The sequence below is a fragment of the Sturnus vulgaris genome, chromosome 22 (genome assembly GCF_052056855.1).
Source record: "Sturnus vulgaris isolate bStuVul1 chromosome 22, bStuVul1.hap1, whole genome shotgun sequence".
Lineage (NCBI taxonomy): Eukaryota > Metazoa > Chordata > Aves > Passeriformes > Sturnidae > Sturnus > Sturnus vulgaris.
This window is the reverse complement of record NC_142264.1, coordinates 2150090-2162097: the sequence shown is the minus strand read 5'-3', so window position 1 is coordinate 2162097 and position 12008 is coordinate 2150090. Positions and strand designations below refer to the sequence as shown.

At 50.4% G+C, this 12008-nt stretch overlaps 1 protein-coding gene across 2 annotated transcripts in view; it reads right to left on the bottom strand.

Annotated features, from left to right (window-relative positions):
- KCNT1 (potassium sodium-activated channel subfamily T member 1) overlaps positions 1 to 12008 on the bottom strand; it is a 65632-nt gene that overhangs the window by 42603 nt on the left and 11021 nt on the right. The window lies entirely within an intron of this gene.

The window sequence follows — 12008 nt, the reverse complement described above, 5'->3', positions numbered from 1 at the left end:
CTCACCTGGCCAGGCAGGTGAACCTCACCTGTCCCAGAGAGACGCTTCCCTCCTCAGTGACAGCAAAACCGCTGCTCTTTGCACTCTTGGCATCGATTTCTCAAGCTATCAAACAGAAAATGGAATTCACTGAGGCCAGGGGAAAGCTGAGCTGGAGGCGACACCTGAGTGCACAGGTGGGATGGGAAAGGATCGTGTATCCTTCCTTATTTTGGGAATGCCACCGGCCCAGAGCTGCTCCTGCCTGTGTTTGATGGCAGCCAGGAATAAAAACATCTGGACGGTGCTACAGGCGGAGTGGGGCACAGGTCTCAGCACCACGGACAGCAGTGTCACCAGAGCCCTGCAGTGACAGCGTCACCCGGCTCCTGCCATGCCACCCCCAAGGTGCCAACACATCCCAGCAGCGCTGCCCCATGGCCCAGCCCCTCTGCAGGCTGGAAATAATCAATTAATTCACTGATAGCCATCACCTAAAGCAATGGGAATAATCGGGCTCCACCATAGGATTTCTTTAAATGTTTTTGTACAAAAAGTCAAAGTATTGACTGGGAGGGTCTCCCCAGAGCCTGGGACCTGTAGCTGGCTGGGAGAGCAGGGCAGGAGCTGCCCTGGAATGGGAATTCTGGGACCCAAAGTAGTTCCCTTTCAGAATGCAAAGCTGACAATTCCCTTTGGCACAGCTCCACGCCCCTTCCAGGCTGTCAGAGCACCCAGAATCTCCATCCTGTGCCAATTCTGGTCCTTCCAGCCCGGAGCTGTCAGGCTGAGCTCTGCCCTCTGCTTTTCCCCCTGCCATCATTTGCCCCATGGCACAAAGGCCGTCCCCAGCTGCTGTGGGAGGAGAAGCAAAGTCCCCATTTCCTGTTAACCAAATCCTGGTTTCCCTGCTCACGGCATTATTTCTTAATGGGATTTCACTATCCGACATACTTTGTTCCAGCATTTTGAAATGCAAAATGGATAAAAACCCGCAGCCCTTTTCTTCATGTGCCAGCTTTCAGCGTACACTTAATTTCTTGTTTTGCCTCGAAATGATTCATTAGCTCAATACATTCATTTTCCACCCAAGTCATTCCTTTCTGCTTCATGGCTTGATTCAGACTCTTCAACTTATTGCTCCACGTGTCATTACTTCAGGGTTCTGTCCTCAAACACCAAAATATAATCTGTCAGCCCTCTGGGTTGGAGTGTGCCCTGATAAATCCTCCTGGAGCTCAGAGCCACTGCGATGGGGCAATCAGGTGTCTCTTTTTGGATGAATTCTACATTCTATTGTATTCCTAATTGCAGAAGAATATTAATTTTAGGCTTGAGATTAGAGGAGAAAAGGGGCTTAGGCTTAAGTTGTTCCTCTCAGCACTAATGCCCTGACACGGCAGCAGGAACAGAAGAGGGATTAGGGAAAGACCTGGGGAATTTTAACAGAAAATATAAACTCTCCTGTCATCCTTGTGCTGTGCAGAAGGTGACAAAAAGCACATCAAAGAGCCCCTTGAGGAACTCAGATCCTGCCCACTGAAGCCTCTCCATGAAGTCGCATTTTCTGTCGAGAGCTTAAACACAAACATAAACAAAGACAGGAAAACCAGAGAGAGGGGAATGATCTGACACGAGGCCACCAAAATCTGCGGGTCAGAGCAAGCACTGCCCTTCTGGGGGAGAAAAGAGGTCACAGAACATCCGTGAGCCCAGCTCAGAGTGACTCAGAGCGCTCAGCCCTGCCCTGAGCTGCCACAGCAGCTCCTGTCAGGAAAATATTCCTCCCTCAGCATTGCAGTGTGCTCCCCACTTCACCTGAAGACCCCGAGCAGCCTCTCCCCTTCCAGCCCCAGACTGCTGCTGTGTCAAAAAGAGCAGTGGGAGGAGGAGTGAAGCAGGAACTCAGAGGCAGCCCAGCACTCCCAGATACACCCAGAACACACCGAGAAACACCCAGCACTCCCAGATACACCAAACACTCCCAGATACACCCAGAAACACCCAAAACACCCAGATACACCCAGCACTCCCAGATACACCCAGCACACACCCAGATACACCCAAAACACCCAGCACTCCCAGCACTCTCCCTCTGGCTGGGAAACAGGCTGTTCCTAGAAAGAGCCGTGGCTGTGTCACCTGAGCCAGCTCTGCAGGGACACGTCCCCTGAGCTTCTGCCCTGGGGACACAGCAGCCAGCTCCACATCGAGCACCTTGTTTGCACAGCACGTCCTCCGAGGGAATCCAGGAGGGCAAAACCAACAAAGCACAACCTCGGTAACATCAAAGCCCAAATCAGAATTCCTCTAGTCCAGAAACACTTCCTGGGCCAGCTGAATGCCAAGCATCTGACTGCAAGCCAGGAAATTGATGTTTAATTTTAGTTTGAGAGCCCATTACAAAGTGCTGATTTCTCATTTCAGCATCTACATTATGCAGAGACCACTGCTGTGCCGGGGGCTGGAGACATGGCTGGGAATTGCTGAGCAGCAGTTGCAGGGGTAATAATATTTCAGAAAATAAGATTAAGAAAGAAGCAGATTCCTCATTGCTCTTAATTGAATCCACAGCAACTGCACTGTTAAATATTCTCCCTTTCATCCAGGCCGCTTTCAGTCCTGACTGCCAAAACTCCCTTTACCCACATATCCAACTTATTAATAATAAAGCATCACCCTGTCCATTAGAAGAAGTTGATGATACAGGAAGGGGTTGAGTTTTCCCCATTTTCTGGCAAACAAACCTGCTCGGTTGAGACACAACCCAAGGGTTTGTTTGCAGGAACTCCTTCAAGTTAATGTATTTTTAAAATCTCAAAATGCATCAGCTCGGCAAAGATCATACAAAGAGTAACCTGGGTGGGAAAACACATTTTGGAAGAAGAGCTTGTGCTCAGAGAAGCTCACATTAGACATGATCAGAGCTGCTGCTCGAAGGAGGGGCTGTGCTCATACAATTAAAGTGTTAACTCCAGGGACCCCGAGCTGAAAAGCCATTCCTGCTCATTATTATCCCTCCGGGAACACACTTGGCAAGCAGCTCTAGGAAAATCACCTTTCCCTACACGGCCCCTCCGTGTTCCTGTGCCTTTGCAAAGCAACCCTGACCTGCCTTTATTTAATAACACCAAGGAAAAACAAGATCCCAGGTAATTTATTACTGCCACGAACACCTCCTGTATTTCAGGACCCCAACAAATGTCACAGCGTGACATTATCAGCTCAATAAACTTCAGAGGGCCACTAATACTCAGATTAATGCCTGGCACAGCCTCTTGCTGAGGTGTTTTTCACCAAGTGCACATGCCCCAGTTCTGCCCCAGAGTGACCAGGGAATGCCCTACATTGTCACCAGGCACTCTGCAAAATTACTTTTCCAAAGCTGCCAATGTTTGGAGGTTGCCAAGGCTCAGGCAGAGCCCTGAAAAAAACCATCCCCCATCACACCGAGGATCCTGCAGCCAAGCCACAAAAAAACACCAGCTGAAATATCCCTCTGCAGCAGAACTGCCTGGAAATGTCCATGTCTCTGAGGAAATCTGAAGATCTGATTTTTTTTTCTCTATTTACTAATCGTTCTCTATCCCAACGGGAAGTTAAAATCACAGAAAAAGGAGCTTCTGCTTCCTCACCAGAATGTTTTTTCCTCTGACATTTGCTTCAGTGAAAATAATAAATTTGCCAAAAAGAAAAGAAAATAAAAAAATGTTGGTGCTTCATCCTCTTTCCCTGTGTAGAACTTGGCCTTTCCATGGCTGTGCAGTGCCAGAGCTGCTCCCACACACAGGGATGTGGTGCATGGACACCCTCAGAGCCCTCTGAGACAGCCAGCATCCCCTCACCTGCCCCCCTAGAGTGCCCCAAGGAACTTTTTCCTAACAAAACACGTCCTTCTGCCAGGATTTTTTTACTATCCATCACCTTCTGGAATTACAGAAGGGAGAGAGTTGAGCCCAAAGAGCTCCAGTTCCTTTTACAATCAAACATACAATAGCAATACATTGATTAACTCAGATTATAGATATCAGAACACACAGCAGATGCCTGGGAACCCTCTCTGGGCAGCAAGGATGTAGGTATTTATAAATAAAAGTGCTTAGGAAATACTTTTAGCTATTGATCCCGAGTCAATTAAAAAAACTTCTCTCCATTTTCTTTCCATTAGCCGGGAGAGGAAGGTCCTCCCTGGCCCACAGCCCTGGCATGGGAGCAGGAGCTCAGCACTGCTGGGAGAGCCAGAAGGGCTCTGACAAAAATGAAATTTAAAACACACAGAGGATCAAATCCTTCCTGAGGGGCTGCAGAAAGCCGGGGTGGGGGATGACTCCTACCTGTCACTCCCAGAGAGGGGCATCCAGGTGAGCTGGGGCTGATCCAGGTGAGCTGGGGCTGATCCAGGTGGGACAGACACGGATCCCGTGGGGCTGGAGCAGCTCAGGGTGCACTTTGCCATTCAAAGCACTTGCAAACGTGTCCTGCCTCCTGTGCCCTCTGTCCCCAGGGGAGGAGGATCCTGCTTTCCCCACTCCCTTCGAGCAGAGCCCCTCAGCAGCTGAGTGCCCAAGATAATGGGAGGATTTCTCAGGATTTTGGAGGTGAATCCATCGGGTAATGGGCTGTGAGCAGCAGGGCAGCACACAGAAAGCATCTCAGGGACTCTCCCACCTGCATTCACGGGGTTTGGCCACTCTCTGCCCATTACTGTCACACCAAGAGGCCTCAGCCAAAACAAGGCTGCACTTCCCTGGGCTCAGCACGAGAACCTGTCCTTTCCCCTGCAGGCTGGAGAGGACCAGGATGCACCAGGGGGATGCAGAGCAGGACAGAGAGGAGCAGGGAAAAGCCCAAAATTCAGTGACTTCACAGGAAGAGGTTGTGGCCTCTTTGAATCCTCCTGCTAAGAAACCAATCAATGACTAAAGCAATTATTTCAGTGGATTTTTTCAGTGCACTACACGGAGTGAACTGAGAATCAGAGAACACTCAGGAGTTGGGAGAATATTCCCAAGCAATGGGAAGCTTTTCCCCAAAGCTTTGAGCAGCTGGAGAAGGGAAGGGCAGAGGGAATAACACACCACAGCAGCTTTCAGAAACACCCACTCAGCAGGACCCAGGGACCAATAAACCCACACCGTGCCCTGTCTTTCCTCATCTCTCTGCTCCCTCCTCACTCTGCCTGGGCAGGGTTAATGCCTTTGCACCACAGGCTCTGACGAGTTCCCTGAGAAGCCATCAGATGGATCTGCACCACTTCGAGCTCTCTAGGATTCCTTTCTGACATTTGTCTTTAAAAAGCAACACCATTCATATGAAAAGTTGATTAATTCCACTTGTTATAATTAGGCTCACAAATAAAAGCAGCCATTCCCCCCTGCCAGCACGGGGGATAATGGTCCTTACCCTTCTCACAAAAGCGTTTCGGTTCCAGGGGTGAGAAGCTCTGTACCGAGCACTAAGTGTTATTATTAAACTGTCATTAAAAGCATTTCAGGAAAAGTTCACAAACTGCAGGGATTTCTGTCATCACAGCATCTGGCTGGGACAGCGCTTGGGCTGAGTGTTCCTGCCAAAATCACGACGGTACCAAAAATCACGAGGGTACCAAATTCCCTCTCCCCATTGCGGAGTCTCAGCCACATCCACCCTTGGGAACTCACCCCCAAGGATTTCTGTGGGATCAGCTCTCACCACAGTGGCCCTGCTCCATCCCCACTGCACTTCCAGGGGCTCCTTGGCATCCTGGAACAAAACAACCCAACCCACCAGGAGAGAGCCTGGAGCGGGGGAACACCGATATTTCACTGACACCATCACACATCTGCAGAAACCTCTGGCCAAGCGGGGCCACAGCAGACACCAGGAAGATTTGCACGACACAGGCAGAAATTCAGAAATTCATTGCCTGTTTTATTCCCTCATTTTCCCGATTTAGCCCTGGCAGCTGAACCAGGCAGCAGCTCCTGCATCACCCAGCGACTCCTCAGCAGAGTTTGGGAGCCTTCTCCAATAAACTGGAGCACTGGAGTTTCAGGGAAGGAGGAACACTTTGGAAAGCACAGAGGAGAGCAGATTTAACAACTGCAAGAGAGCTGGAAACAGAAGGAAGCCTTTGAAGAGCTGGGCTGATGGAGAGAGATGGAAAAATTATGTAAAGTAAGAAAACACATCCAGAGCTTGCAGGCAGGCTGTGAGCCCGGAGGGGGACGGGCTGATACCAGAAGAGCTTTTGATTTCTCTCCTCTTCCCGGTGTCCTCTGCATTAACATTTCCAATGTTAACAACTTCCAAATGTTAGGGTTTAGGACCCAGGACTCCAAAGCTACCCAGTAAGAGGAGCAGTGCCCTGAAATCTCGCTCCCACCCAGAGCCACGAGGCTGCTCCCGCTCCAACAGCCGTGCCCTGCTCGGATGGAGGCGATTCCCAAACAAAACCCCTCTTTTTGGCCGGCGGGGAGCAGGGAGGGCAGGTCCCCTTCCCCAGGTGACTCCGCAGGTCCCCGGGGAGCCGGAGCAGCCCTTATGTAACACGAGCCTGGCGCTGAATCCCAGAACTGTCATCGCAGCCTTTGCAAAGCCAATTTTACCTCTCTAAGTGTGGCTCATCATCAACGTGAAAGCTGCAAACCCAGTGTGGCAACTCGGGACTGCTCAGCAGGGAGAAGGAGAAACAGAGCACGCCCGAGCAGCTGCTGAACAAATCTCCCCACAAAGCCACGATGCTGCCGACACGGCTCCCGCTCCTGGGTGCGTTTGACACGCTCACAAACAGAGCAATGAGACCCTGAGGCTTTTCAGGCTTTTCCCCAATCCCTTCCTGCTCCTTTGCAGGTTAAAATGGCCGGAGGATAAAAAGGGAAGGTAAGTGTGTACCTGTCGCAGCTGCTCAAACCAGCGAGGAAATTAAAAGCCCTCGGGTAAAATCTAAATATATATCTGCAAGGGAAGCATGAAAAGTCTCCGGGCAGAGCACAGTAACGAGGTACGGCCAAGTCACTTTTCCAGGTGAGTACATAACGGGGTCACACTCTGCTTCCCAGGATTTAACGAGAGCGGCGCCGGGTCCTCACCCGGGCGGAGCTGGCACCGGGGCTGGGCAGCGCTCCCCGAGCATGAGTCAGCCCCGGCTGCGCAGACAGAGGAGCAATGCGGGCACAGAGGGGCGGGGAGGCAGCGATGCGCAGAGGAGGCGACAGGGCAGCACCCAAACTGGCTGAGGATGTGACAGGGCAGCACCCAAAACCAGCCAAAAGGAGCTGGATGTAACAGGGCAGCACCCAAACCCATCCGGGAGGAGCTGAGGTGAGAGGGCAGCACCCAAACCGAGCTGAGGAGGTGGCAGAGCAGCACCCAAACCCCATCAGGAGAAGCTGGTGTGGCTCCGGGCTCCCCCGGCCCCAAAGCACCGCCCTCCCCTCCCTTCCCCTGCCAGCAGCTGCTGTTTGCTGCCTCCCAGCAGGAGCGATCTTTGCACCGTAAATGTTTATGGCTTTCAGCATTTGTTCAGCCCTTTCCCCGCGGGAGTCTGAAAACACCTTGGAAATGCCCCCGGGAACCACAGGAGGAGAGGGGCTCCGTGCCCGAGCTGTGGGACAGGAGGAGCGGAAAAAAAATCTAAAATCCTAAAATGTAAGAGCAGTAAATCCACGTCGAATTAAGACAATTCCTTAATGACCCTCCAGCCTCTCGCATGGCCTGAGCCCCTTCCTGGGTCCCTTCCAGGCCGGGATTCCCCCCTTGGGGTTTTTCTGCAGGGGGCTGAGCCAGCACCTGGAGAAAGGACAGGGATGCTCCGGGGCCATCCTGGGCGACCAAGGGCAGCGCAGGCAGCAGCCACAGCCCGTGTGGCACCTTCCCATGCCACCCTGCTCCCCCGGGATTGACCCCGGCTCCCCCCAGGGGATGTGACAGAGCTGCAGAGGAGCCTCACGCACCTCTCGGGAGCCCTGCTGCAATTTGGTTTCGTGCCCAGCAGCAAAGTGCCGGCAGGAGCCGGGGATGCTCGGGCTGGAGACGGCACCGCTGCTGCAAACACCTCCGAGCCCCCTGGCAGAGCTCACCAGGAAGCAATTTCACAGGGAATTTCAAAATGCCACAGTGATTCCCACTCTGCAGTTTTAAAGGGCTCCAAGCCTCTTTTTTTTTTTTTTTTTTTTTTTTTTTTTTTTTTTTTTTATGATGTTCTTGCAGCAGCTTTGCTTTTCAAGTATTGAAATTGTACTGCGATGCAGAGCAGTGTCTGCTTATTAAATGCTGCTAATCTGCTGAAAAACACGGAGAATTTTAGCCTCTAAAAACTTCCATAAAACTTCTAAAAAAAAATCCAAGAAAAATGATTGACATTCAAAAAAGAAACGTTGGCTCTGGAGCTCTCCATCAGCACTTATGTCTCAATGGTAATAACAATTTCTTCCCTCCCTAGGGTCGCTGGATGATGCCAGGTACCATTTCCCATACATTTTTTCATTCCTCTCAGCATTCTTTTTGTAATGCATTATATAAGACAGAGAAAATGGCAAGTCCCCATAAAGAGGAATTCACAGCATGCTGCAGAAATGAGGCATGAACTGCACGGAGTCTGTGACAGCCTCATCAGGCTGTGTGGGCAGGACTAGAACAGGGGGTTGTGCCAGACCATTGATCTCCAAGAACGTTTCTTATTTTAACTTCAATGAGGAGAAATTTGCTTACCCATCAACATCCTGCTGTAGCTGTGGGTTCTGCTGTGAGGCAGGAGGCTCTGCAGGCAGGTGATGTGCTCAGAGTCACGTGAAACCAGGGGATGTGCCTAGAATCACCTGAAACCAGGTGATGTGCCCAGAATCAGAGCCACCTGAAGCCAGGGGATGTGCCCAGAGTCACCTGCAGCCAGCTGATTGCAATGCCCAAACCACACAGGTGCTGTCATGGATGTGACAAAAACGTCTCTTTCCACAGGCAGCCAAAAGCAGGGATCAGCCCCGAGGCATTAAAAGGAAAAGGCGAGGATGTGTGAAACTGTCCCTGAGGGAAGAGGCTCCAGGAAGTTTTGCACAAAAACCCCTGGAATTACCCCCAGAGGTGCCTCACACCTGTCAGCGCTGCCTGTCAGCCAGGGCAGGAGCTAAAGGTGAACTAAAGCCACAAAAGGATTTTAAATTATTAAATTATTATCCCCCATTGCCCTTATCTGCTCACCAGCTTTTGGTTCAACTGCCGTGACCAAATCATCTGTTGGAAAGGGAACATCCACTCCAGCAGTTGGTGACAGCAAATGCTGTTTCACAGATCTTGGCTGCCTTGAACATTTACAGTAAAAAAAGCACAGCACAAAAATGCCTTGGCCTGTTCTCATCTCTCACATAAAGACACACACACACAAAAAAAAGAAAATGAGAAGGCAGCAATTTTTTACACTGTGTCTCCTTAAAGACTGAGCTGCAAACATCATCCTCTCCATTTATATCCATCCTGGCCAGGCAAAGGCTTTTAGGACGAAAGATGGTTTAATAAACAGACATTTATAACAAGTGCCAGATCTTGCAGCTTCATCATCTGGAAAAGAGTCGATTAAACCAAGTGAGAAACTCGCTGTTCGCTAAAGGTGTCTAATGGAATTAAAATTGAATTACACCATGATTAATATCTTCACCAGCATGTTTGGCTGTACTCCTTTCTCTCTCTAAAATCTGCCTATGGGAAACAGAGCATAAAAAGCTTAGGGGCAGAAAAAAGGCCTTAAAAAGTTTGGGTGGTTGTTCCAGCTCCCCAAAGTTTCTTAGGAAAAGCAGCCACGAGGTCCTAGAGTGGATCTTGGTGCTCTCCTGTGCTCAGTAAGCCGTGCTGGAACAGCAGCACTCGGTGTGTCTGCTGTGAATCATCCTCCTTTGAAAGGGAATGGGGGATTCCACCAGCACATCCCAAACACGGCACTGGACTCATCCAATCTCTCCTCTCAGTCTCACAATTCCCTGCTACAGAGAGCAGCATCCCTTCTTTCCCTCCTGCTGAAATCCTCACTCCCCGGGCTCTGAGATCCAAGCTTTGCTCTTTGTCAGAGTTTTTTTTTTGTTTTTTTTTTTTTAACCTCTCCCCATTGGGAAGGAGCAGAGCCCTCGTGCATGCTCAGTGAGGTCGGCACATGTCTGCAAGCAGAGACGTTTGTGCTGCTGAAGCCTGGAAGGATGAACATTTCTGAGGCACAGACGATGGCACTAAAACCATTTACAAGTTCTTAGAGCGAAAGAAACAGTTCCCATTAGAGAAACAAGAGCTGCCTAGAAATTGTTTTTCCTCTCAATTTTCGCACAATAGCTGCTGGCAATAAATCTCCCCATCAGCGCTGGGCAGTTCTAAGTGCAGTTACTGTGTGGGAAGAATCCAAACAAAGTGACAATACCGAGCTTTAAAAGCATTTTGGAGGAAGATGAAAAGGAAAAACAAATTGTTCAACTGCAGCTGTGGAAGAGGCTGAGGAGCTGTGATGGCTCTTGTGTCACCATCTCACACTTTCAGTGACCCCAGGAGCTCCAGCTCATGGCAGTCCCTGAGCAGCAGCTCTGAGATGACAGCTTGAGACAACTCCACGCTGGAAAGAGACTCTAAAAATCTATTTCCACGCTCATGGTGCTGATTTACTGACCTGGAACTGGTGGGTCTTGAGAGGTTTCAGAGAATCAGGGATGAAAGGCTGAGGAGGGAACACGAACTTCCCCTTCCTTGTGTGCTGGCCCATGAGCGAGCACATTCCTGCACATGTGTGTGCAAGCACCTCAGGACAGGAATGTCCCTGTGCCAAGGAGCTGGAGCTGCTCCAGGTGAGCAGAAACACCAACCCCAGGTGATCTGGAGTGGGAACTGAAGTGTCAGAAAAGGCCTCGGCTCTCAGCAGCGTGGGTGTGATTGCATCAAACCGTAATGAAGCAAATCCATCTCCAAAATCCAACTTCAGGAACAGTAACTAAACAGCTTCCTCTAATAAATGCCTTCCCAGGGCCCAGCTTCAACTTCTTGCTGAGAAATATGGGCAGCACCTAATCCCCACTTCTGTCCTTGAGCAAACACCGTGACTGCGCATCAGAAACACCAAACTGAATTAACACACCAGCGCCCGTGCCAATTATTCCAATTAAACTCTCTTCTAAGAGCCAATTACCACCCATTTCATTAAATGAGAAAAATTTCAAACAATACTCCCATATGGAGCTCTCAGCCCAGATGCAATTATGCTTCACACATTGATACTGGACACTGGGCAAAGGAGTTGCTCTTGGTCACTGCAATGCCACCACAAGGCTGAGTTTATCTGAAGGGAGTTTTAGGCAGTGTTTTAGCTTTGAAAAGCTGTATTTGGTACCCATCTGCAGGATTCTATTCCATTTAAACTGCTTTTTGTTCACCTACAAACCAGCACAGTGCCTCAGTGAAAAGGCCACTCTCAGATGGAATTGCCCTGGGGAGCGACTGAGGCGCTCAGAGCTCAGGCAGAGGGGTTTGGTGGGAGCGATGTGAGCTGGAGCAGGATTCCCGCAGCTCCGAGGAGGCTCTGATTCCCTCACGCTCCCCGAGGCTCCCTGGTGGATAAACGCCCACTTTTGGCAAAGCCCTGCCTCGCTCGTAAACATTTCACAGGGGATTTTTATATTTTTTTTTGCTGCTTTCTGACAGGATAACACATTTCTCAGCAATGTCACTCCTGCCCACAGGATGGCAAGGTCTCAAGCTGACATTTGCTAAACATCTTCACCACCTGCTCCTCGGAAATATTCCTCTCTCCTAGACAGAGGAGACCTTTTTCCTGACAGCTCCTGCCACCAGGGAGGTGCCACGAAAGCCACCGTGAGTTTCATACGGTCCAGCTGGTCCCTGACACCCCAGTAGCGGCTGCTGGAGTCACAGGGACACTGACCCAGGCTCCCCCAGGGCTGGGAGAAGCACACGGGGCATTTGGAAAGTCCAGTTCCCAACCAAATCCACATCGCAGCGAAGCTCCAGGAGAGTAATGACTTTGCTAATTGTCACCCACGGCACATCGGGAATGAGCAGCTCCA